The following is a 24,391-nucleotide window of genomic DNA, read 5'->3' on the forward strand; positions in this document are numbered from 1 at the left end:
GGGAAAAAGAAAGAAAGAAAACGGGGAAAAAACCTACAAAGAAAAGCCACACGATGTTTATTGTATTTTACTCATTTTGCATTGTCCTTATTTGTTTTTCTTTTGCTGCTTATTTATAGATGTTGCAATTTTTTTTTTCTTTTAAAATATGTTATCAGCTTTGATGGTATATATTTATGCAAATTCTTGTGAGTTCTGATCATTTTTCTTGCCACTTTTTTTAATTTTTTTTTTAAATTTCATGTTTTCAATAAAGCTCCTGTTAAAAAAACAAACAACTTTTTTTTGACATCCCGCCTGCAGGTTAAATAGTAGACCTGTCTCCATGGAAACCTTATGAAAAAGACATGCAAACTATACTGCCGTTTTAAAGTGCCCTATAAATTATGAGCGCTACAGATAATTATCCTTATCAGAGGTGAAACAGCAAAGGAAAATGTCCTTCATAGAGCAATGATAGTGCACTTTCATTATCTCACCTCCTGCTCATTACATCTTTCCACCTATTGCACTTAAGGATATATTTGTGGGCCTGTTTAAAATTAAACCTTTTTAATTCACACTATCCGTTGGGGACGGTGTCAGCAGATATGAGGAAATATTGACCAAATCGTACTCCTTGGCTAATTACCACAAGGGGGCAATGCTGAGCTTTTAGCCCGAGGGACAGGAATGGTCTGCTGGGATGTGGCTGCACACAGACCTGCATTAATAAATCACCAGTAAGAATAAGAAGGACAGACACAGGCTTCTCACACAATATGTACTACAAACCATTTAAGTCAGACTTTGATGGAATCAAACCGCAGATCGCACATTTGTTTATCCAAACAGCTCATGTTTTGCATGTCCACCACTACACGGTCAATTAATATTTACATCCATGGTTGGTAAAGAATGAGCATGACACGGGAAAGAGACACCTGCAGCTCACTGCTAATGTGTTGTGTTGTGTCAGACTAATGGGTTTTCTCTGGACAATCAGACAGCATGATGGATCAGTGGGAACCAGAGAGGTAGTGCTGGAGCTCTGCAGGGTCAGCACAAGGACAGGAGTTCACTCACATGCTCTCCATCATGCACATACGCACACTGATGGCTGTATCTCCAGCACAAATACATGACCTGAACTTTCTGAGGTTGTGCTTTAAAAGCAGACTTGCAGAAAGAGTCCAGCTGTAAGGTCCAGCTAAGACGAGGAATAAAAATCACTATCCCCCTCTTTTTTTTATTTCCTTCCCTTCACCCAATGAGGTTAAATCTGTCACTGAATCGTCAGTATTATGTGTAATTTCCATATAAATTAGCTTCATTAAAATGGGAGTACTTTCTTATTTAACGAAGCTCATTTGAAATTCTGTATTTAATAAGACATGTAATCCCAGACTTGCAGACTAATTGCCAACAATTAGCAGGACAGGAGCATGTGTGTGTGTGTGTGTGTGTGCACGTGTGTGTGTGGGGTAATCTCTTGCAAGCATTGTGTTCCTTCAGTGTTATTTTCATTGATTGTCTAAAATGAGCAAAATTGGGCAGCAGCTGCTCTACCAGTTCGGTTTTGCTCGGTGGAGATCTAAGAAACTCATGACCTCATTGTTACTTGTGGGTGAGGTGAGTAAACGAGCATATGTAGACCGATGAAGGACAGAATGTAGATGGGGTGGAAACATCTGGAGGGATCTGAGAGGTAGGAATGTAAAGCAAATGGGAGCAGAGACAGAACTGTAAGGGGGAAAGAGATCAGTGCTATGATTTTCAGTACAGTGGCCATTCGAGGGACCAAATACAAGTTTGAGAATTGTCCTAGATTTTCCAGATGAGCCGAGGAAAAGTGAAACAAACAGTTTATTTCTAATAAGCTTGAAAGTCAGTCACCTTTATTCCTCAGCACAGCCAGAACTGTCTTTGCCAAGCTTGCTTGTAATTTCTTTAAGTTGTCTTCAGGAACAGTTCTCCAGGCTTCTTGAAGGACATTAAATGTTGACTGCCTTTTGTTCCCTATTTGTCAGCACGATCTCAGACTGCATCAGTAATGTTGAGGTCTGAGCTCTGGGAAGGCCAATCCATGATTGATCATGTTCCATTGTGTTTTTCTATCTAGGTGTGCTTTTGCTGCATTGACAGTATGTTTGGGATCTATTGTCCTAACTATTGCCACTAATTTTCAGTCCAGTTCTTGTGTATTTTGGCATCAGCCTCCTTATTTCCCTTCCTTAAAAATGGCTTCTTGACAGCTGCCCTTCCACTGAGCCCATTTCTGATGGGGCACAGATGGATAAACTAAAAGGCCTGAAGCATCTCTCTGGTCCTGTGTGAGGTCTTTGCTGTGTTTTTCCCCAACCTATCATGGAAATTACTTTCAGATACTTTTCATCTGCTATAGATAGTTTTTTCTGTGCCTGCTATCTTTTCTTTTATCCTGAGTTTATTCAGTTTTTCCAATATTTTATGGACACACTGCACACCATGCTGAAATATGTCAAGCTTTCAGCCAATGCCTCTTTGGGAATCAAATGATTGCAGCAAGAATGCTATTTTATTTGTCTCAAACTGTGTTGTCTTTATTGTTTTTGTAGGTCTAACTAAAGAAATGGGAACAAAAAAAAATAGCCCATCCATACATCCATTTTCTACTGCTTATCCAGATTTAGAGAAGCACTTTCTTCACCCTGGCCACTTCTTCCAGCTCTTCCAGGTGGGCGCTGATTCGTTTACAATTCACCCAAGACATGTAATCTCTCCAGCAAGTCCTTGGTCTGTCTTGGGGCCTCCTAGGACATCCCCAAAATACCTCACCTGGGAGGAGTCCAGGAGACATCCTTGTCAGATGCCCGAAACACCTCAACTGGCTGTGTTCAAAAAAAGCAGCCTATGTCCAAAGGAAAACTTTGAAAGACCTTCAGAAAGTCCAGAAAAATATTCCTCAAGCCTGCAAAATTAGAATAAAGTGTAACTCTTTGAAGGCAAAAGATGAAGAAATGAACGGTGGCTCAAGATTTTGCACAGTACTGTTTATTTTCATGCAAAGACTCTTTGTCCAACATGAGCAGCTATTAAGTGTATGTTTGTGTATTTTATGTGTGACAGTGTCTGTTGTTGCTTTAATCAGGCGAGTCTGTTTAGAAGAAATAATGATTTAGTGAAAGCCTTCTTAATGTGAAATTGAAATGCAGAAAGCCAAACAAAACCACAAAAACATTAAAGAGCTATAAGTCTAAACATTACTGCTTGTGTAGAGAAGTTCATTAATGGCAAAAATGAGGGAAAGGGAGTGGAAGAAATTACTTGTACATGGAAATCAGTTATCAAGTGAAGATCTGAAGAAGCACCAGTGCAAAAAGTTTCAGTGGGCAGTGGATTGGTAGTATTTTTTTCTTTCTATTTTTTAATAAATTAAGTAAGTTTTATTGTTACTTTTTTGTTTGTTTTTTGTAAATCTAAGGATCTTTTTCTGTGAGAAAGTAGCTTCTGCTTTCAGTGACCTAACATTCTAAATATATATTGTAAGTTGCATGACTACAAGTTAAAAACAAGTGATAACCACAGAGATATTTCTCCTGCATCACGAGTTTCGGCCCCTTAGTAGCAGTGATCTTACAAGACCTTCCAACAATTCATAATAGTAAAATGAAAATAGGAGAAAATATAATAAAAGGACAGAAGTAGAAGAGTGGGAAGCTGCAATAATGTCCCCCAGGAGCCAGAGGCAGAGAGGGATAGATCCAGGAGATCAGGGCCATCAGAGCAAACCAAACATGACATATCAGCACAAACACCTCATATCAACTGTCAAGCACAGTGGTGGACGGGTAATAATTTGGGTTTGTTTTGCAGACACTGGATTGGATACTTGGCTTGGCTGAAATTGGGTCATGCAACAGGACAATGATCCCAAACAGCAGCAGCAAATCTCCATCAGAATGGCTGAGAAAGAAAGAAAAGTGCTGCAATGATCCAAAGTCCAGATCTCAACCTGAATGAAGTGCCACAGCAGAATCAACAAACAACTGCCAACCTCAATGAACTGAAACAACGTCATAACGAAAAATGGGCCAAAATTCCTCCACAATGATGTGACAGACTAATGAGGTCATACAGAAAATGATTGCTTCAAGTTCTTGCTGTTAAAGGTGGTTCTACAAGCTACTGAATCATGGGGTGTTAGTTTTTTAGACACTGCTTTTCCATTTTGTTTTTTCTTAAATAAATAATGAGACAGTGTAACACACACACTTTTCTCTGTATGTATTATTGTAGGGTCTACCTTACAATATCAAGTGCGTTGAGGTGACAATTTAAATTGAATTGAAGTACATTATTATTTCTTTGGAAAGGGGGGGTACTTTACTTCTTCTTCTTACTTCTTCTTCTTCTTCTTTTACAGATCTGTATCTCTGATCAGTTGCAAGCAGGTTCAGAGATAATTTGATCTGATAATATCAAAATACCAAATAGTCTAACTGGTAGTCTTGGTATTCTGTTGCACACTCGAACCATTCTCAAGCTGACTATTAGGTAAGATCCTGGGCATAACGTGGCCCAGACACATTCACATTTAGAACCAGAAGTTTGTATTTATATCAGATTCTCTCAATGGGTTTACTCACCAGAATAAAGCAATGTCTAACTCAACTTTGGTGAAGCTGGACATAAAATTTTGCACAGCTACTTAACCACACTTAAGCCTTCTCGACAGAGCTGGCCTTGTGGAAATAGAAGAAGTCCAATGAAAAGCAAGCTACTGTAGCTTATCAGCATTAAACAATAAAGTTCTCCACAAAAGGGCAACATTGTGCAAACAATGTTGTCAGGCTTTTAAATAAACACTATGAACTTATTTTCTCATTTTAAAACGGAACAAACAAGCTAGGTAGCTTTGACTGCACTTCAAAACCTTTTCAGTAATGATGAGAGAGCTATTAGAATTGACTGACTGAGCAGGTCACCGACTAAAACAGGGCTTCAGCAGCACTGTGAATTTTCTAAAAATTTGTCCAGATGAATGTTGCATGCATTTGTTAATGACCTAACAGATGTGCGCCAACAGTAAGTCCAAATATATCCAAAAATCTTTTTCTTCTCCTCAGGTTCCCCAAAGTTCAGACCCTGTCAACACTGCAGGGGAAAATTTGGAGAGTGCATGGTGAGTGCACTAAGGATTTTTGTGCATTAGACTTATTGCACACTTCCAAATCTACGCGCGTATTCTCTCAAACCTGACATTTTGATTTCTTGTAGGCTTACCTAATAATTTTGTAGCTAATAAACTATGCTAAACATGGCCAGTTTGTACTACTGTGCACAACGACAGGCAGTGGGAGTACCAGGGGCAATGTGAGTATGATTTATAAATGCACTCTACAGATTGTGTGCGCATGAAGCTTGGAATCAACAAACTGCACATCTGGAACATGAATCCCTATAAATCTGCATGTGTGTGCATGCCCAGGAGGCAAATGGGACGGCTGACAGCACTAGCAGGGACACGTATTCCTTCATTTCCTGACCCCTCTCTGTAATGCCCAATTTAGGTACAACTGTGGTAAAAAAAAACTAAAAAAACCTGGGATTTTGTTTTTCGAAACAGCAACTTCACTGTCCCTCGAGGCTTTCAAGCTAGTGATCCAACAATTCCCTCCTTTTTTGCTCTGTCTGTTCAGTTGTGTTGTATTGACTTTGCATTGTATGACGCTGAGCTATATTTCACAAACAGAAGTGGACACAGAGGGTAATAGCTACAGGGGATTTGGCCATATGGTGGTATGACAAACTAATTATTTAGCACAGCTCCACCTTTAGCTTCTCTGCTGCATTTGCTGACAGATCTTCTCATCTCCTCTTTTTCCATGTCCCAGATCTAAACCCCCAATGTGTTGAATACATTTCAATACATTACATATACTGCTGTCATTTGAGTGGCAATATAGAGGTGAGGTAAGTCCAACTGCAGCTTTCTGGCATGTCTGCAAACTCCTGCAGGCTCCAGCTGTGAACCATCTTCCTGTGAGATGACGGTGCTCATCACTGGACCACGTTGCTGAGCTACTTTCTTGAATAATCTTTAAATACATAAAGACAATGCCTAGATCAAGTTGATGGCTTCAAAAACCCTTTTTTTGTCTTAACAGCTTGAAACTAAGTCTGTTGATAGACATGAGAAGTCAATTAATCGACCAGCTGCTTTAGTGCCACATACAAATGTAACAGTATTTTCTGCATATGGATTGTCTCTTTTCCCTCTCTCTGGAGGGTGTGTGTGTGTGTGTGTGTGTGTGTGTGTGTGTGTGTGTGTGTGTGTGTGTGTGTGTGTGTGTGTGTGTGTGTGTGTGTGTGTGTGTGCTGGGAGCTGTTCCACTACCCTCCTGAAGCCTCGTCCCTACCTGTTTGGAATTTTAAACAGCTTCCCTGTTGCTCTCACCTTCCCACAACTCTCTCTGCAGTCTTTTAAATTCTCTCGGAGAAAATGTCTCCATAATAATCTGCATGCCAGTAAATAAAGCATTATCATCTTCAGCCCATGTTTTAACCATCTAATGGAGTGCTACTGTGCACTAAGTATGTTTTATTATCTTCGAAGATTCAAGGAGGTCAAGTCTCATAGTAAGAGTCAGTTCAACATTATGGTGCTGCTGCTGCTGCTGGTGTGTGTGTGTGTGTGTGTGTGTGTGTGTGTGTGTGTGTGTGTGTGTGTGTGTGTGTGTGTGTGTGTGTGTGTGTGTGTGTGTGTTTCCTATTTCATTTTCTACTCATTTCCACATTATTTTAGCCTCAGGCAACCTTGTGAAAATTTCCAAATGATAGTAAGTACCATAATAATGTGGCTTTAAATATTATGGAACTACAACCTGAAGTCAGCCGCCATAGAAAAAACAATTCTCCACTCTATCAGGAGCAGACTTAATGAATTGAAGTGTTTCACTTCAAAACACAGAAATGTCCATTTGCAAGCGTAGCCAATATTCTCAGAGGTATTCAGCAGTTCACTAAATATATTTAAGTGAAATTATTTGTAAGCAAAAGTCTGAAATAATGTCCAACAGTTGTTCTGTTAAAGCCCATTAAGTTTGACATTTTCAAACAGATGCTTATTCACAATACATTTGACAAGCGGAGGAGGATGGATGGATGGTTGGATGAATTATATCAGTGGATTTCTCTGCTTTAGCCCTTTTCTTAATATTTCTGCTCCCCATTATCTAGAGTGCACAGTAGTTTTTTTTTTGTATATTTCCTACCTTCAGGAAGCCAAAATTGGCCCATTGAATAAAATCTTGCTATTTGTAGTTTGAGAGACAGTAACAAGAACATTGTTATTCTTTTAACCAACTAAAAAAGTTTACAAAGTATCAATCCTTAAAAATACAATTCATTATGAAATTATTATCCACTGAGTGTGTGTATGTAAAGGTTCTAAAAGCTTCACAATGGATTTTAATACAAGAGAGCAGCTCTGTGGCAACACATTAAGAAGCTCACAGTGACAACGCTAAAATGCAGCTATGATAGCAGGTATCATGTTCGCCATTTTAGTTTAATGTGACAGCTAATTAGCACTAATTTCAAAATAAAGCTGAAGTTTTGTAGGAATGACACTGACCAAATAAAAACTGAAAACACCAGCAGCACCAGATGAAGCTTTGACCAAGCACCGATTACAGCTCATACTGACGTGGATTTAAGCCATATCTAATGACGAGCCATTAACTCTAGAGATATTAAACAAATTAGGTCAATATTTGTGAAATCTTGATTTCTCAGTCAAAAAAGTGTTTATAAAGACCGTGTTTTGGAAGATTAATAGTGAAAAAGGCTTCAGAGTAAAGTTGTAGTACACGTTTGGCTGGGGTGGGGACTTCTGTTGAGTTATTTCTCCTTCTGCAAGATGAAGTTTCAGACATGTGTCTGAATTGTATCCAGTTTAACAGTGGGCAATAATTTTATCAAACATTATGCACAACTGTGCAATGACCTCATGATCTCATTTCCTCTAAATTTTTTGCTTCTAAGATGAGGAGCATGTCTGCCATCACTCCCAGTCAGTTGCCATCCTTAAAGTGACTTTGGTGCATCAAAATGGCAACAAAGCAGCAATAAGACAGAGTCAGTGTGATATGAGTTTTTGATTGAACGATGTCAAGATGACAATTAAAATTGCAATCTGTTTGTGATAATGCAGGAATTAACTGTTATAAATCATTAAAAATCACCAATCTGTTGCCATCTGTTGCAAATCTGGTGCCATCTACATACACAGAAATTCACATTAGCATTCAGAATCCAGCCAAAACCTCATAGATTTGAAATGGAAATTCTAACAAGCAGTGATGTAGCTGCTGTCAGGTGGCGATTTCATTGCACCTTGGTTTCATACGGGAATAAAACCAGATAACAACCAATTGAGTCGAGTTCCCGACTGCAAAAAGATGCGTTGCACTCATCAATGCAGAATGACTCTGATTAATTACAACATGTTTGGCAATCTGTCTGCATTTATAAATTACTCAGCAATCTTTGCCAATCTGTCTGAGAGTGACTGCAGTCATTCCAAGTTGGGCAGTGCTTGCTTAGAAACAGGTTGCCTTTTGCAATTGCCTTGCAGTTGAAAGCGGTGGCTGCAACTACAGGGAGTGCAGAATTATTAGGCAAGTTGTATTTTTGAGGAATAATTTTATTATTGAACAACAACCATGTTCTCAATGAACCCAAAAAACTCATTAATATCAAAGCTGAATGTTTTTGGAAGTAGCTTTTAGTTTGTTTTTAGTTTTAGCTATTTTAGGGGGATATCTGTGTGTGCAGGTGACTATTACTGTGCATAATTATTAGGCAACTTAACAAAAAACAAATATATACCCATTTCAATTATTTATTTTTACCAGTGACACCAATATAACATCTCCACATTCACAAATATACATTTCTGACATTCAAAAACAAAACAAAAACAAATCAGCGACCAATATAGCCACCTTTCTTTGCAAGGACACTCAAAAGCCTGCCATCCATGGATTCTGTCAGTGTTTTGATCTGTTCACCATCAACATTGCGTGCAGCAGCAACCACAGCCTCCCAGACACTGTTCAGAGAGGTGTACTGTTTTCCCTCCTTGTAAATCTCACATTTGATGATGGACCACAGGTTCTCAATGGGGTTTAGATCAGGTGAACAAGGAGGCCATGTCATTAGTTTTTCTTCTTTTATACCCTTTCTTGCCAGCCACGCTGTGGAGTACTTGGACGCGTGTGATGGAGCATTGTCCTGCATGAAAATCATGTTTTTCTTGAAGGATGCAAACTTCTTCCTGTACCACTGCTTGAAGAAGGTGTCTTCCAGAAACTGGCAGTAGGACTGGGAGTTGAGCTTGACTCCATCCTCAACCCGAAAAGGCCCCACAAGCTCATCTTTGATGATACCAGCCCAAACCAGTACTCCACCTCCACCTTGCTGGCGTCTGCGTCGGACTGGAGCTCTCTGCCCTTTACCAATCCAGCCACGGGCCCATCCATCTGGCCCATCAAGACTCCCTCTCATTTCATCGGTCCATAAAACCTTAGAAAAACCAGTCTTGAGACATTTCTTGGCCCAGTCTTGACGTTTCAGCTTGTGTGTCTTGTTCAGTGGTGGTCGTCTTTCAGCCTTTCTTACCTTGGCCATGTCTCTGAGTATTGCACACCTTGTGCTTTTGGGCACTCCAGTGATGTTGCAGCTCTGAAATATGGCCAAACTGGAGGCAAGTGGCATCTTGGCAGCTGCACGCTTGACTTTTCTCAGTTCATGGGCAGTTATTTGGCGCCTTGGTTTTTCCACACGCTTCTTGCGACCCTGTTGACTATTTTGAATGAAACGCTTGATTGTTCGGTGATCACGCTTCAGAAGCTTTGCAATTTTGAGACTGCTGCATCCCTCTGCAAGATATCTCACTATTTTTGACTTTTCTTAGCCTGTCAAGTCCTTCTTTTGACCCATTTTGCCAAAGGAAAGGACGTTGCCTAATAATTATGCACACCTGATATAGGGTGTTGATGTCATTAGACCACACCCCTTCTCATTACAGAGATGCACATCACCTAATATGCTTAATTGGTAGTAGGCTTTCGAGCCTATACAGCTTGGAGCAAGACAACATGCATGAAGAGGATGAAGTGGACAAAATACTCATTTGCCTAATAATTCTGCACTCCCTGTATTTCCAATTGATTGACAGTGAAAAAAAATCCATGCAATCACTGGTCAATCTCTAGTATGACTGAAAAAAAACAATTAAAATTATTATTGCATGTGGTATGGAAGGTAATGATGATGATAGTGCTAATTTTTTTTTTTTGCTTTAACCTCTGTTTGTAGTTTTTAAATAGCTTATGTAGTTTTTTTTTCTATTCAACCTCTTAACTGCTTTAATTTTTACGCCAGCTGTTTTTGGTTCTGTACACTCTGCCACTGCACCAAGTCTAACTTTTACTAAATAAAAAAAAGAGGCTTAAGTTTCTGTGTGTGTGTGTGTGTGTGTGTGTGTGTGTGTGTGTGTGTGTGTGTGTGTGTGTGTGTGTGTGTGTCGCTCTAGGAGTGAATAGATGTGAAGCGCACACATTTATTTGACAGTTTTTATGTGATGGGCAGCTGATTTGTGGGTAGAATGGGTAGCTTTTCCTAATAAATGATGCTATGATAATAACACATCTCACCATTTTCTTATTTTCCTCCATGTATGCTCACCCTTCTTCACTCATCCCAGTCAAACCATTGTAGTTCCACCTTATTTTCACTCCCTCGACGATTCTTTGCGCTTCAACACTTCCTCTCCTCCATCCGCCACACTGTCTTTTTCTACTTTGTGTGTGTTTTACACCTTTAGGTTTTCTAGCTATCCTTCCCTCCAGGCAATATGGACCATTCATCATTATCTGTGAACTTGTCTCTCTGTCTCCTTAAACTTCCTTAAACTAAACTCTACTATCTCATCATCTTGGCTCACTTCTCTCTCACCTTCCTCTCTTCTACCCCTTCCATTCACACTGTCAGTGACACTTAGTGTTTGTGTGTGTGTGTGTGTGTGTGTGTGTGTGTGTGTGTGTGTGTGTGTGTGTGTGTGTGTGTGTGTGTGTGTGTGTGTGTGTGTGTGTGTGTGTGTGTATCTGTCTGTGGTCTTGTCTGCCTAGTATTATCATGATGACGGATTTTGGTGCTATCTGTGCCTGAATTGTCTATCTTGGCAGCAGTCGGGGTGCTGTGTTGACATGTCCCAGTTCATAGGCCACCCGGATCAGATGTCCGCACTGACCCTGCCAGCTCGCATATGGAGCCTGCATATGGGGCCTCATCTATAAGAAATAGGTGCCCTGAAGGAGCTGCAGTCCCTCCAGCGACGCAAACCCAGTTCATGGAGGCCAGCTCTTCCAAAGGGGCCGTAGGATGTAAAGTGACATTTCAGCATTTGTTTACAGGATACTACAACAATCTGTAACACATACAGAGTGCTGTGAAAAAGTATTTGCCTGCTTTCTGATTTCTTTTTCTCTTTTTTTGGCACATTTTTCACACATTTGGGATCAACAAACAAATTTTAATATTAGTCAAAGATACCCTGAGGACATACAAAATGCTGTTTTTAAATATTGATTTTGTTTATTAAGGGCAAAAGGCATTCAATTCTACCTGGTCTTATATGAAAAAATAATAGCCCGCTTTTGTTAAATCATGAATATTAGGTTTGATTACTGCCAGACTTGTTGAATCATGAAATCACTTACACAGAGCCTGTCTGACAAAGTGAAGCAGGCAAAAGATCCGAAGAAGCAACAGATCAAGCCAAAATCTAAAGAAACCCACAAACATAGCCACTTCTGAGGCTTCGGGTCTCCAGTGCCATAATCCACAAATTGAGAAAACTTGGAACAGTGGTGAACCTTTCTAGGAGAGGCCAGCCTACAAAGGTTACTTCAAGAGTGCATCGACGACTCATCCAGGAGGTCAGAACTGCATCTAAAGAACTGCAGGATTACCTCAGTTAAGTTCAGAGTTGATGCTTCAACAATAAGAAAGAGACTGGCAAAAAACATTGTGATGATCCCGAAGACATTTAGGAAAATATTTTGTGGTCTGGTTTGTGTTCTGTTACATTTGATGTAAAACTAGCACAGCATTTCAGAAAAAGAACATATTTTTCCCTCTTAATAAATGACATCATCATTTAAAACTGCCTTTTGTATTCACTTGGGTTATCTTTGTCTAAAATTTAAATTTGGTCTGATGACCTGAAACATTCAAGTGTGACAAATAAGCAACAAACAAAGAAATCAGAAATGGGGTAAATAAGTTTTCCTAACATAATGCATTATTTACAGCAAGCAGAGCAGAGTTAATACTTTTATTAGCATTAACCCTGTGAGCTAATATTAGAATATATCATTTGATCTAATGATTAATCTATTCACACAGAAATTTGAGTAAAAAAATCCAGGATCTGCAATATGTTACATGAACCGATGACATACACATTACCACGTGAGATACTATGATTACTCATACTCTCACATTACATATTACTCAGACCTGTACACGCTATTATACAAAAGATGCTATTATTTTGGAAATAATTGGGCTCAGGGGTTGTTTTGCTGGTTAGTTCTGGAAAATTAGGACTGAAAAATAACTGAAATAATCTTGATTGACAGAAACTCAATGGTTTATGATGAGAGATTTAGTTGCCGTGCTCAACCCATGTGTATGGTTGTTTTGTCCACAAATTATTAATTTTTTATAAATGTTTTCTTGGAAAAACTTTTTAGAACTGCCTCAGATCTCTCTGGGAAATGGTAAAAGAAAAAATCTTTAGTATATTATAACAATCAATCCACCGCTTCCCATGGCTGCTTATCCAGCGTAGAGTTTGGAGTCCATCCCAGCTGACCTTGGGCAAAAAGGTATAGGCTGATCACGTCATAGTCCACCACAGGGCAAACACACACAGACAGATAACCACACACTTTAATACACATGTAAAGCAATTACGAATCACCAAATAACCTAGCATAGATGTTTTTGGATTGTGGGAGGAGACCCACTCAGGCACAGGCAGAGCCTGCAAGCTCCACACAGAAAGTCTTAATAATTTATTTTGATATAATTCACTACTGACAAAATCCATTAAACAACCCTGACACTGATGCCCTGTCATCCTCATTGGATGTAATTTTTTGGCATTGAAACATGTAAACATCCACTTACATCTTCCTTCTTCTTCTTCTTCTTCTTCTTCTCCTTTTGAACTCCCTCTTATCTGTAAGTCCTGTGAAACAACATCAGAAAAGCGTACCTTTTCTGGCTTCAGCCGTGGACACGTGTTTTAATTTTTTTTCAGTCAGTCGGTCATTCTCAGGTCAAGTCCCAGAAAACTTAATTCCTCAGTATGCTGTTAATATCTGCATGTGAAGTTAAAATGAATGTATATCACAAACACAGGCATCAGAACAAAATGAGCTGGTGCTCACGTGTCGCAACTCACAGCAACTCCGCACTTTACTTGTTCTGTGAAAAAAGTAAAACTGGGAGGTAACTTTTAGAAATGTCAATGTTTTATAGATGTGCGAGCTAAAACTAACATCTTAGTGACACAGATATTTGGGAGTTTAAATAAATATCTTTTCTTTTAAATGCTGTGCAGGAAATCTACAAACTGCGTACTGGGTCACTCCCTAGGTTATCTTGAACTTGAATATATCTTTGGCACGTTTCTGCTGCAGCTTAGCTGTTTATTCTTTTTTTTCATCTGTCTACTCACATTTTCACCAATACTAATAAACACATCAATCTCACTAATATCTATTAAGCCCTAAAGTGAGCACACTTTGACAGTTTTACTTCCTTTCTCTGGGAATTATTTTCTGCTAGTTGTTACCAGCTGGTCCACAAAGAAAAGCACACACCTGGTTTAGATTTTAAAATTGGACAGATGTCTCTATGGAGAATGAACAATCTTATGTTAGCTTAGTTTCATATTAAAGTCACAAGCCATAATACTGTTAGGACACCTTGCATAAAAAAGTTGTATAAAGTTGTATATATAGCCAAAGTAAAGTTTGTACATTTTTTTTTTTTTATGTTTCTGCAAGAAGTTCTTTAAACGGAATTATATTCTAATGCTAAAATATAATCCATTTTCAAATATACTGCTTTATTTTTTATTATTATTGATAAAGTTGCAGTTATTTACTTGTTATCCTGAAGAAACAACACCAAAAAAAGTTTTAATGGTTGAACGTCAGACTGGAGAGCTGCCCAGGGTGTGCCCCGCCTCCCGCCCTCCGTAGATGGGATAGGCTCAGTATTTATACAACATTGTAGATGGCTTTAGTTTGCATGAGGGCATGAACGTCAAGCAGATTACTGAAACTTGCTCCTATTTTAAGTATACTATACCGCAATCCCTCCGATGACACCTGACATCAACTACCAACAACAAGTGCAGACTTGATGTTCATTGAGATCAGTTAGGAAGGATCCAGATGAAATCGGTGCAAGTGCAAAAACAATGGCGACAAGTCCATAAAATAGTAACTAAATGCATAAAGTTTTCACTAGTTATTGACAATATGTTTCTATGGAATTATTTATTTAGCAATATCGCTTTCTTTGTTTCTTCAAATCAATGAACACAACGTTTAAAAAAAAAAGAAAAGAAACAAACTAAATTTGAGTATCATATTCAAAACAGAAAAGCACAATTATAGGAAGTGGTGTGGTTAAATATGCAAAACAAATGTTAAACTGTTCCAAACTCTTTCAATGAGGACCACACAGAGGCGGCTTTTATTTATCCAAGTGAACTTTTTTTTGCACAAGGCAAGGACAGGACTTCTGCGTCCTTATTTGCTCTCAAGTTCGCTCTTTTCTATCTCCCCTTCAATCCAAACGCCCTCTTTTGGCTAAAAAAAAAAAAAGTCTGGATATTTGCAGCCTGTAGCTCCTCCCATCAACACAAACAAGTAAGCTGTTTGCTTTTCGTGCAGTGAGGTTAACTGATAACACACACTGTGGCATCTTCCCTCTCGTCGCTCACATCCGTCTGTACGCTGCTAGACAGACGGTGCCTGCTCCTCCACCTCAACCTCTACCTTCCACTCCTCCTCCTTCCCCCTTGTGGTGGTGGAGTCTGCCTGTAGTCCGTATCCGGGTTGGACGAGCCATCCGGAAGCGCGGGGCTCGTCTAGAAAGAACTCGTTTACCCACAAGTCCCAGCGACGCCTCAACTTACAGAACTGGCTTCTTGGGCTTCGGGAGTGTTTCCCATTTAAACAAACAGAGCCGAAGATGGCGGAGAGTTAATGGTGTAAAGAAGAAATTATCGATTCGGGAGAGAGTCACGTCCACGAGGTAAGTACGTGCAGCACGCGCGCTCCTATTCAGTCAGTTTGACCAGACTTTGCGTTTGGTTTGCATTTCAATAGAGGACGGAAATGTCTTGACTTGGGTTTCCAGCGGCAGTGCGCACACAATATTGGCATCGGCGCGGTGCGGAGGGCACAGAATACATATTTTATTTTATTATTTTTAAAAAAGTAAATGACAGAAAACATTTGCCCTCGGTTTGTAACGGTGATGCGGTGCGTGTTTCGGTGCCATGCTTATTTGCAGCACGGCTGAACGTTTGGCACATTTCATAAACTTAACTTGATCGCACAAGCTCGCCAGTTTACGCACGAGCCGCTGGATCGCAATAGTGCCTCCAGTAGATTTGCTGCAGAACATGAATAAGTTTTGGGACAGCACATGCTTTGGGCTCGCACGCTCGCGCTTGAACGCAAAATCACGGGGTGATTTATTTTTTTTGTTTGTTTTAAACCGGTTGATGCTCGCTGTCCGCGACAGTCGGTGGGAAACAGCTGAGCCCGGTGCTGTCGCAACGTGAGGGAATTTGGACCGGGATGTTTGATGAGCAGGAGCGTGAAAACACACTCGGCTGCGTACTGTATGTGAAAGCGGCTCCCGCTGTATTGCTACTGGTCGCTTTACAACAAACGTGCGCTGCAGGAAGGAGGCAGACGACGGTGACCGTCCGTCAGTCAACCAGCCGCTCAGCCAGCCTGCAAGACCGATTAAATTCAAATAAATAAAGTGCAGCCGGTCTACGGCGTGTGTCTCCAGTGTGCACGTCAGCAGTGCACGAAGGGGTCATGCATTGCCTTAAAATGTGTGAGGTGATACGGTGAATGCTCGTCGTGATGGTGTCTTTTTCCTGTTAGGTCCTTCATAACCCCTCCTGCCATCTGCTTCATCCTCAGTAATGTCTCTAACTGTATATCTGCAGGGGGCAGCAACGTGGCCCTGTGCGTACCCGCTGCTCTGCAATTATGAAGGTGCACGGTTTGATCCCTGAAACAGCCAGCCGGTGGTGTAAGTGTGTGTGTGCGTACGCCGGAAAGCGCTGTGTCCTTGAGCATGACACCAGAGCCCCAGCTCACACTGGATAATAGCAGCCTTACAGTTCAGTGTGTGTAAACAGAGGTTGAATCGGAGTGATGCTGCAGGTGAGGGATGTGAGGCTGAGTTGATTATATTGAAGTCGCTGTCTAAATTTAGATGCGTGTCCAAACGTGGCTGCAGCTAACAAAGATGGTTTTCATTAGTCTCTTTTATAAGATATAAAATATTTAAAGGTTAAAGACAGTGACAGCTCAACACTCACAGATGTCCTTCTCAAAAGATGTCAATTTGCAGCGAGTCACAGATGAAATGCTGCAACCAGAGAATTCCCCGTGCTTATTTAGTGATGCATGACATTATAATGTCTAATGTTATTGTTGATGGCCCCTTCCCCCCCCCAAAGGTTTACATGAAAATAAAAATGGGTTCAAGTTTCAGCTACTATAACAATCTGAACTATTTTAATTGGCAGAAATATTCAGTTATACAACAAACTAACAGTCAACTAAATATTAGCCAATGGGAAGAGTTTGTTGATCAGATGTTGGTTTGTTTGTTGGTCGATTAAGGGGAAGAAAACTGAGTTGCAAACAGACGTTATAGTTAGATAGTAATTACACACATCAGGCAGGAAGTCCAAAGTGTGGGATCATTTCGAGAGGAAGGGCATGACTCCGAGAGAATAGCATGCAAACTCTGTAGGGAAACATTTGCCTATCATTCTTTGACTTCAAACATTGCTTTTCATTTGCAACTTGTAAGTAGCTCAGTGGTAGACACTTTGCACCATAACTTACTTTAATGTTCAGCTGAGGGTGTCCTTGTTAGTTAAAAAAATATGAAAAAAATATGATGGACATCATATTTGATCCATTAGGATTGCCAGTTCTAAATTGTGAGCAGCTGCTGGTTTCTTGTTTGGCAATGGTAGTAAACTTGGGTTTTGGGGCAGTTAAATTTGTGACATTGGGCTTTGGCAAACAGAGGTGGACTTTATTTTTACAGAAAAAAAATTATTTAGTAAATAACGGATGACAGGACAACTAAAATAAACACTTTCAGGCCAGTTAGCTTCTTCTGTTTATCTTACTGATGTTTCATATTCAGTCCTGTTAAGCCACTTACTGAAAGCTCTATTCTCCTAATTTAATTGATGTATAGTTAGTCAAATGCTCTCCGAACTGTCTGGCTGCTGCTCGTGACGGGGTTTTAATCAGGAATTTATTATTAACAGTAATTGTTTCAGCTCTGTGCCCCAAATGCGTCTGTTGCCCAAGTGAGGGGGGGGGGGTTGGGTGTCGCAGCAAGGAGCCGTTGTCTCGTTGCACGGCACCCATCTTCTGACAGATTTACAGTCAACTCTGTGGACCAAGTCTCTGCACACGTGCTGTCGCACACACGCCTACAACCTGCTCACAAGGAACCGAAGGCAATGGGAACAGGGAGGTGCTGTGAGCGAGCCGCCAGGACTCATGAGGGGTTTCGCCAAGCGCATGGCGGGATGAATGCATTGACAAGGAGGAGGAGGGTGACAGTGATGCATTATGTTTGCTGAATGGGGAAAAAGGGGACAGAGGTTAGCAGGGGATGCTGGTGACTGGGTCAGGCACTGGGGGCAGGGCTCGTGAGGCTGAAGCAGAGAAGCAGGACATCACAGCCTGGGAGCTTGGGAATCTGTGAGTGTGTGTGTAGAGGAGGAAGGAGGGGGTGTGTACCGAAAGGGGAGGGGCTCAGGTGGAGCCTCTTGCTGGAATTCCACCTGGTATTTCTCATCTTTTGTCTGCGTCCTGGTCTTTGGTCAATCTCGTTTTTACCCACCTCGACTTTGCTCGCTTGTTTCTGGGTGTGTGTGTGTGTGTGTGTGTGTGTGTGTGTGTGTGTGTGTGTGTGTGTGTGTGTGTGTGTGTGTGTGTGTTTTCCACCTCTATTGTGGACTCAGGAAGTTTTCTGCCTCAGATTGTTCACATTCTTTGCCATTTTCTTTCTTCTCTCTGTGGCATGTCTCTCGCTGTCCCCTTGCCTCCCCCAGCTCCAGAGTAGTGAGCTAACTGTTGTCCTGTTGTTGCTGGGGCCCCTCTCTGACATGTCAGTATGTGTTAAACAGGAAATAATCTTCACCAGCTCTCATTGATTTCACTCTGTAGAGGAGCGGGTGCTCATATTTAAATCTCACTCATTTTTGTCCACCTGTCTTTTACTTAAACATCAACACTCCAGCGATGAATACTGGGGCATCTGATTTGCAGGGTTTTTTTTCCCAAATAATATTTTGACCTCACTGACAATAAAGTATTTTAAGTTTCAATAAGCGTACAAAAATCTACTTTACAATCGGGTATAGAAATATATTTTTCCTCAATAACCCTTTAGTAGAATTTAAAAAGACTTGTTTTCAAGTTGGATTACTGAGCTAAATAATGCTTGTGTTGTGTGATGAAGAAATATTTATAATCATACTCTTATTACACATAAACCTACTGGGCTACTTGCATGTTTATGTTATAAAAACGGGGCGCTCTAGGGCTCGACAGTTCATCAAATTTAATTTTCAGTTCCAACTCTGGCTTTTACCAATGAGTAACCCTGGACAGTTAAGTTTAAATGACTACTCTGCTGCATGTTTGCCCTTCACTAAAAGCCCAAATCTACTCCCCATCATGATGCTGCATCTTTAGTTCAGTGCCTTTGCGTAATGTGACTTAAATTATATTCATTGTGATATAGTTTAAGAGTGATTCTTCATTAAAAAGATCAGTTACATTTTCAATAAATACACAATGTTTCCAAGATTTCTTAATAATTCATAATTTGAAAATTATTTTGAATTCAGTAGAAGCCAGATACCTAATGGATGATGGTTGCATGATGTGCACATAGTGCATCTTTAAATACACATGATGCTACCTGCAAGCCTTCAGACCAAGACCTAAACCTGAGACCTGGAGACCATTTGGTGACTCTCCCTAGAAACCGAAGATTTTTAGAGAAATTGACCCTCCTTGATTGGTTGGCGTGCAGTTCCTGGCTGATGCTGTGCGGCATCAGTTGCAAAGAGAGAGCTGCACTGAAAACCTTGTGATTGCTCTCGTTGTTTGTAGATTGCTACAGTCACCAAAGTTTTCATCTTTTCTGCAAAAAGTACTTTTGGTTTCATCATTACAAGGGGTCACTCCTTCTGGAATCGCACCGGAATCTTTTGCTTGTTATCCCAGCTGCTAACTAACCACCGAGCAGGAGTTTAACTTATAAAAGCATGATGCAAACAAGAAATGGAAAATGTTTACTTTCAAAGTAAAAGCTGTGCCTACACCACCGTACACGTTACAGAAGTAGCAACTTTTGTCATGTGTAGGCCGTGTGCAGGCGGGAGCGGTGGTAAAGAGGACCCAAAGTGCAGACTTACAGAGATGGAAGATAAACTCAAACTTAGATTTATTATAAAACAAAACTGAAAACTACAAAAGCTGACAGGCAGAACACACAGCATAATAAGATGGTAGATTGCGACACTGACACAGAGAAACACAAGGCTTAAATACACAGAGGGAGCAAGCAGGGAATGAGAGACAGGAGGGAAACACAGCTGAGGCAAATCAGGGCTAACGAGACAAGGGAAGCAAAACCAGGTACATTAACATGAGACAAGGACTTTCAAAGTAAAACAGGAAACGTAACACAGACATGGACTTGACAAGGGGACACAGCAGACAGGGGAGACAAAGCAACTAAGAAACACAGACAGAAACCAGAACATTAACAAAGAAACCAAAAGACTAGAAACCAGTGAACCAGAACGTTCTCTATTTCTTTCACAGGAGTTGGCTGCTGAGATTTCTTCCTGTTAAAAGGGAGTTTTTCCTTCCCACTGTTGCCAAGTTCTTACTTATAGGGGATCATCTGATTGTTGGGGGTTTTCTCTATTATTGTAGGGTATTCGCTTTGCAATATAAAGCACCTTAAGGCAACTCTCATGTTGCGCCACTTAGCGAGTAATTGGTATTTGGAGACATGTTAGCTTCTTCCATACAAACTATAGACAACCACGATAATCTGCTAGCAACCAAAGCAATTGCAAATGAAGCACTATATACCTCTTTGTGAACCAGTTCCATGTAGTAAGAAAAATCAGCTTCACACAACCACTCACCAGCTGTCAGAGACTACAGGTTTTTCCCTAGCTGGAAGCTGCCAGGGCTTCACTGACTGATCTTGGCCCGTGTGACAGGGGCTTAATGTAATTATTGACGTGCTTCAATGCTGTATCTCCCCATATGGAAAAGATATATATAAATCTTATAAAGTTTGTATCTGTCTTGTGTGAAACTTATATGAAAAGCATACAAGAGTGAAAACAGATATAAGATCCTTTGAAAAATGAAACTTGTATGTTTTGGATACTTACTAAAACAATATATGAAAGTAATGAGAAAGTGGCCACTTTCATGAGTAAATCATATAAGTTTTTACTATTTCTTTTCCATATGGGTAGGAACCTCTGTTTGGATCACTAGTCAGAAAAAGTAAAAAAAAAACCTTCACATTACTCATTACTTTTTTTCTAAAGTAATCTATGATGTTACTTAATTACTTCCTGGAGAAAGTAATTTTTGAAACTATTCATAATTACTTTTGCGTGCCCTGAAATGCATTGTCACATAATTACCAGTTAACAGTATAAACCATGGGCTACAGTCCCATACACTTACACAAACTCATCACAGCCAACGACAGGCAGCCAGAGCCTGTTGAAGATCAGGTTCTGGCTGCTGGGCTGGGATCTGCGTACACTCAGCTGTAAAGTCACTCTGGGTTCTGTCATGGAGATCCTTCTGTGTAGACCCAGTGTTGTATTAGCAGTAGTGGATAGTTGTTTCTATCCTGGATGGAGTTTGCACTTTACTTTTGTCAGGCTCTTGTGCTTTTTTGCAATAAAAGTAATGTCCATATCTCCACCATTTTCCTCCTACCTGCACACAAACTGAAATGTGCTGTTTGTTGTGCAAGAAAAAAGAAGCAGGAAAATGAAAATTTGTATTTTTGTTTTGTTTTTTTCACCCATTGTGCAGATAATTAAAGAACCTTTTATAACACAAATAATTACATAATTGTAATCTGATTACTCCATATAGGACAGTAATGCGTTACATTACTGCATTACAGAAAGATGATTAAAATCACATGTGGCACTGCCGATAACACACACAGATTCATTCATTTGTTCCACTTGTGTGTTTTCAGTACAAAACGTCTTGGCCAACAGTGAGATCAGCGGTTTAGTGGACGGCCAGTTCTAACAAGATTGTCAATCCAAACATTTAGATATAAACTTACATCTGGCAGGTGGTGCTACAGACACATTTTGCTCTACACTACCAAACACAGGACAGCATGAGCATAGAAAAGTGTTTTAGTAAAATAAGTAAATAGCTATCTTAATATGTGAAAAGCTAAAATGTGGCTTGTAGTGTAATGCACTAAAAAAGTGCTGCATAAATGCAGTTACTGATCTCAAACAAGCACATAGTTCTAGTCAGTATGGATCTCCTTCTGAGTCAGAAACCAGCAAGTTATCAAGAGTCACATACTACAGCTATTCATCTGATGACAAATTGGAGGTAGACAAGGGATTTATGTTTGGTACCAAATATGTTATATTTTATCTTCAAGCTAACAGTTTTAAATCAGAAATTCTACCCACAGTCAATGTGAAGGAAGCTGTTGTGCTTCCATGATTAAAGACGATACAAGAAGAAATCATGGCGACACAGATTTCTCTGATTTCTCGGTGTCAAGCTGCAGTATCATTGATCATTATTTTCCAAATATGGTGCGACACATAACGCCTCCCAAAAAAAAAAAAAAAAAAAAAAAAAAAAAAAAAATATATATATATATATATATATATATATATATGTATATATATATATATATATATATATATATATATACACAGTTTGGTAACGTCTTGAGTATTTGGACAGTTATAACATTTTTTTAACTGTACCTCTGTGGATTTTAAATCAAATCCCAACCAAATACAAGTTCAGTGCAAGTTTTGATCTTTTGTCTGCAGGACGATGAAACAGCTTGTTTGCCAGTTACTTTGGAGACTGACACACTTCCAAGTGCAAGTCACACTTTTTTGTGAGTGTGTGTGCAAATAACTAATTTACTACTAAGCGCAAGAGGGCTTTATGTAGCCTAGAACATTAGAAAACACTGAAAGAAACACAATGTCTCTTACTTATTCTTTTTTCTTTTTTTTCTCACATGGCACCTGGATGCTGCAGCTCGCTGAACAGTCTAGAAAGAGGCGTGCTTCCTTTTCAGAGGAGAGCTCTTACATAAGAAAAGTGACCCAAGTTGTGACACTAAATGCAAATTTTTAAAAAAGACTAATAAAACTGAAACTGAAAATCAAATTCTTACCCAAAAAGCAACAATCTATACTAAAGAATACTGACTTAAAATGTTTCGTTTTAATGAGTGGATTTAAATACAAGAGCTTTTGGTATTTTTGAAATATGTTATTCTTATTGCTAACGTGAGCAAAACTAATGAGTGGGAGCGGCACAGGGAGTGGCAGAGGGTGTTCAGTTCAAGGTCGGCCCTCTAAAGCCAAGGCCGTGAGGATCTGTCATGGTTACGTCAATTGTTTTATAACTTTGACCTTAACATTTATATAAACACCTGTTTATATAGTTCCTTTTGTCGTGTGTCAAAGGCGAGCACTGTCAAACCTAATGCTGGAAAACAGACCTCATTTGTTGAACTTTTGCTTTTGGCTTTTTAATATCATTGACTAGTAAGAGTTAAGCAGTGACCCGTTACATAATTTCTTTATTGGGGAAAATTAACATGTTAATATCCATCCATTCATCCATTCAGTCTTCCAGGGTCATGAGCGCCCTGGTGCCTTTCGCAGCTACCACCGGATGCAGGGCCAACACAGAGAAACAGACAACCCTTCATACTCACATTCACACCTATGAGCAATTTAGAATGACCAATAATTTAACCACACTTACTGCATGTCTTTTAACACTGATCTGGAGTCAGCTGTGTAATTGAGCCAGTAGAAAAATTAATTTTGTGTAAAAGCAGGTAGCTGAAAAACTGTTTATGTGATAATAGAATCACTAAATATCAAACATAGTTGGAGCGATGATAGATAGCGAGACACACAGAGGGAGAGGGATGATCTGATGGACTGTCAGAGTGTATCCTTGGTTTCTGTTTCCTTTCTTTCTCCAGAATGCCTCGGTGCAGCTCATGTCCTCTGCCGCTTTATTTTTCTGAGAGCTATTTCTTCTGTGAGGAGAATGTCAAGTGCCTATCTCAGTGCGCTTCTCCGTGTTCTGTCTTTTGTTTTCTTACTTGTGGTTCACTCTTGATTTCTGTCTTCTCTTCTCACCCCGGTTCACCTCAACCATTGTCTTCTTGAGTGTGTTTTTGTCTCCTGGCTGAGACTTTTTCTTTTTAACTTTTTCTGATGTCTGGGTCATTGCACTTTAACTAAATAAGTTTATGTGTTAAAATCTGAAAGACTGTATTCTTACGATAGTAGCTCTTTATTGTGTGTGTGTGTGTGTGTGTGTGTGTGTGCGTGTGGGTGGGTGGATGGTAGTGTTAGGCTGGGAGGGGGGGGGGGGTGGATACATAGGGGAGAGCGAAGAGTAGACGAGGGGGGAGGAGACATAGAGAGTCGTTATTAACGTGGCGACTCCCGCTAAAATTCAGGGAGTGCTGTTGCATCCAGCTGTTACTGGTTGTGCGAGGCTTCGTTGCCATGGCAACACAGCCCTGTGCGCCTGCTCAAGGTCGTTCATCCAGCTCTGAACCGAGCAGCATGCTGCACATAGGATGTACGGAGGGAGAGAGGAGGAGAGAGAGAGAAAGCAGGAGAGAGGGAGGGAAAGACAGGCAGAAAGAGAGAGAACAGAAGAACTACTTCAAAGTGACCAATCAAAAG

General features: G+C 40.1%; 1 protein-coding gene across 1 annotated transcript in view; it reads left to right on the plus strand.

Moving 5' to 3' along the window:
• The first annotated feature begins 15,069 nt into the window (after window positions 1–15,069).
• Window positions 15,070–24,391, plus strand: part of LOC101481031 (nuclear receptor coactivator 3) — a 62,644-nt gene continuing 53,322 nt past the window's right edge. Inside the window, exon 1 of the mRNA XM_004546213.3 lies at window positions 15,070–15,369. The gene's annotated coding sequence lies outside the window, so the exon portion shown is untranslated. The remainder of the gene's footprint in view (window positions 15,370–24,391) is intronic.

The sequence above is a fragment of the Maylandia zebra genome, linkage group LG20 (genome assembly GCF_041146795.1).
Source record: "Maylandia zebra isolate NMK-2024a linkage group LG20, Mzebra_GT3a, whole genome shotgun sequence".
NCBI lineage: Eukaryota > Metazoa > Chordata > Actinopteri > Cichliformes > Cichlidae > Maylandia > Maylandia zebra.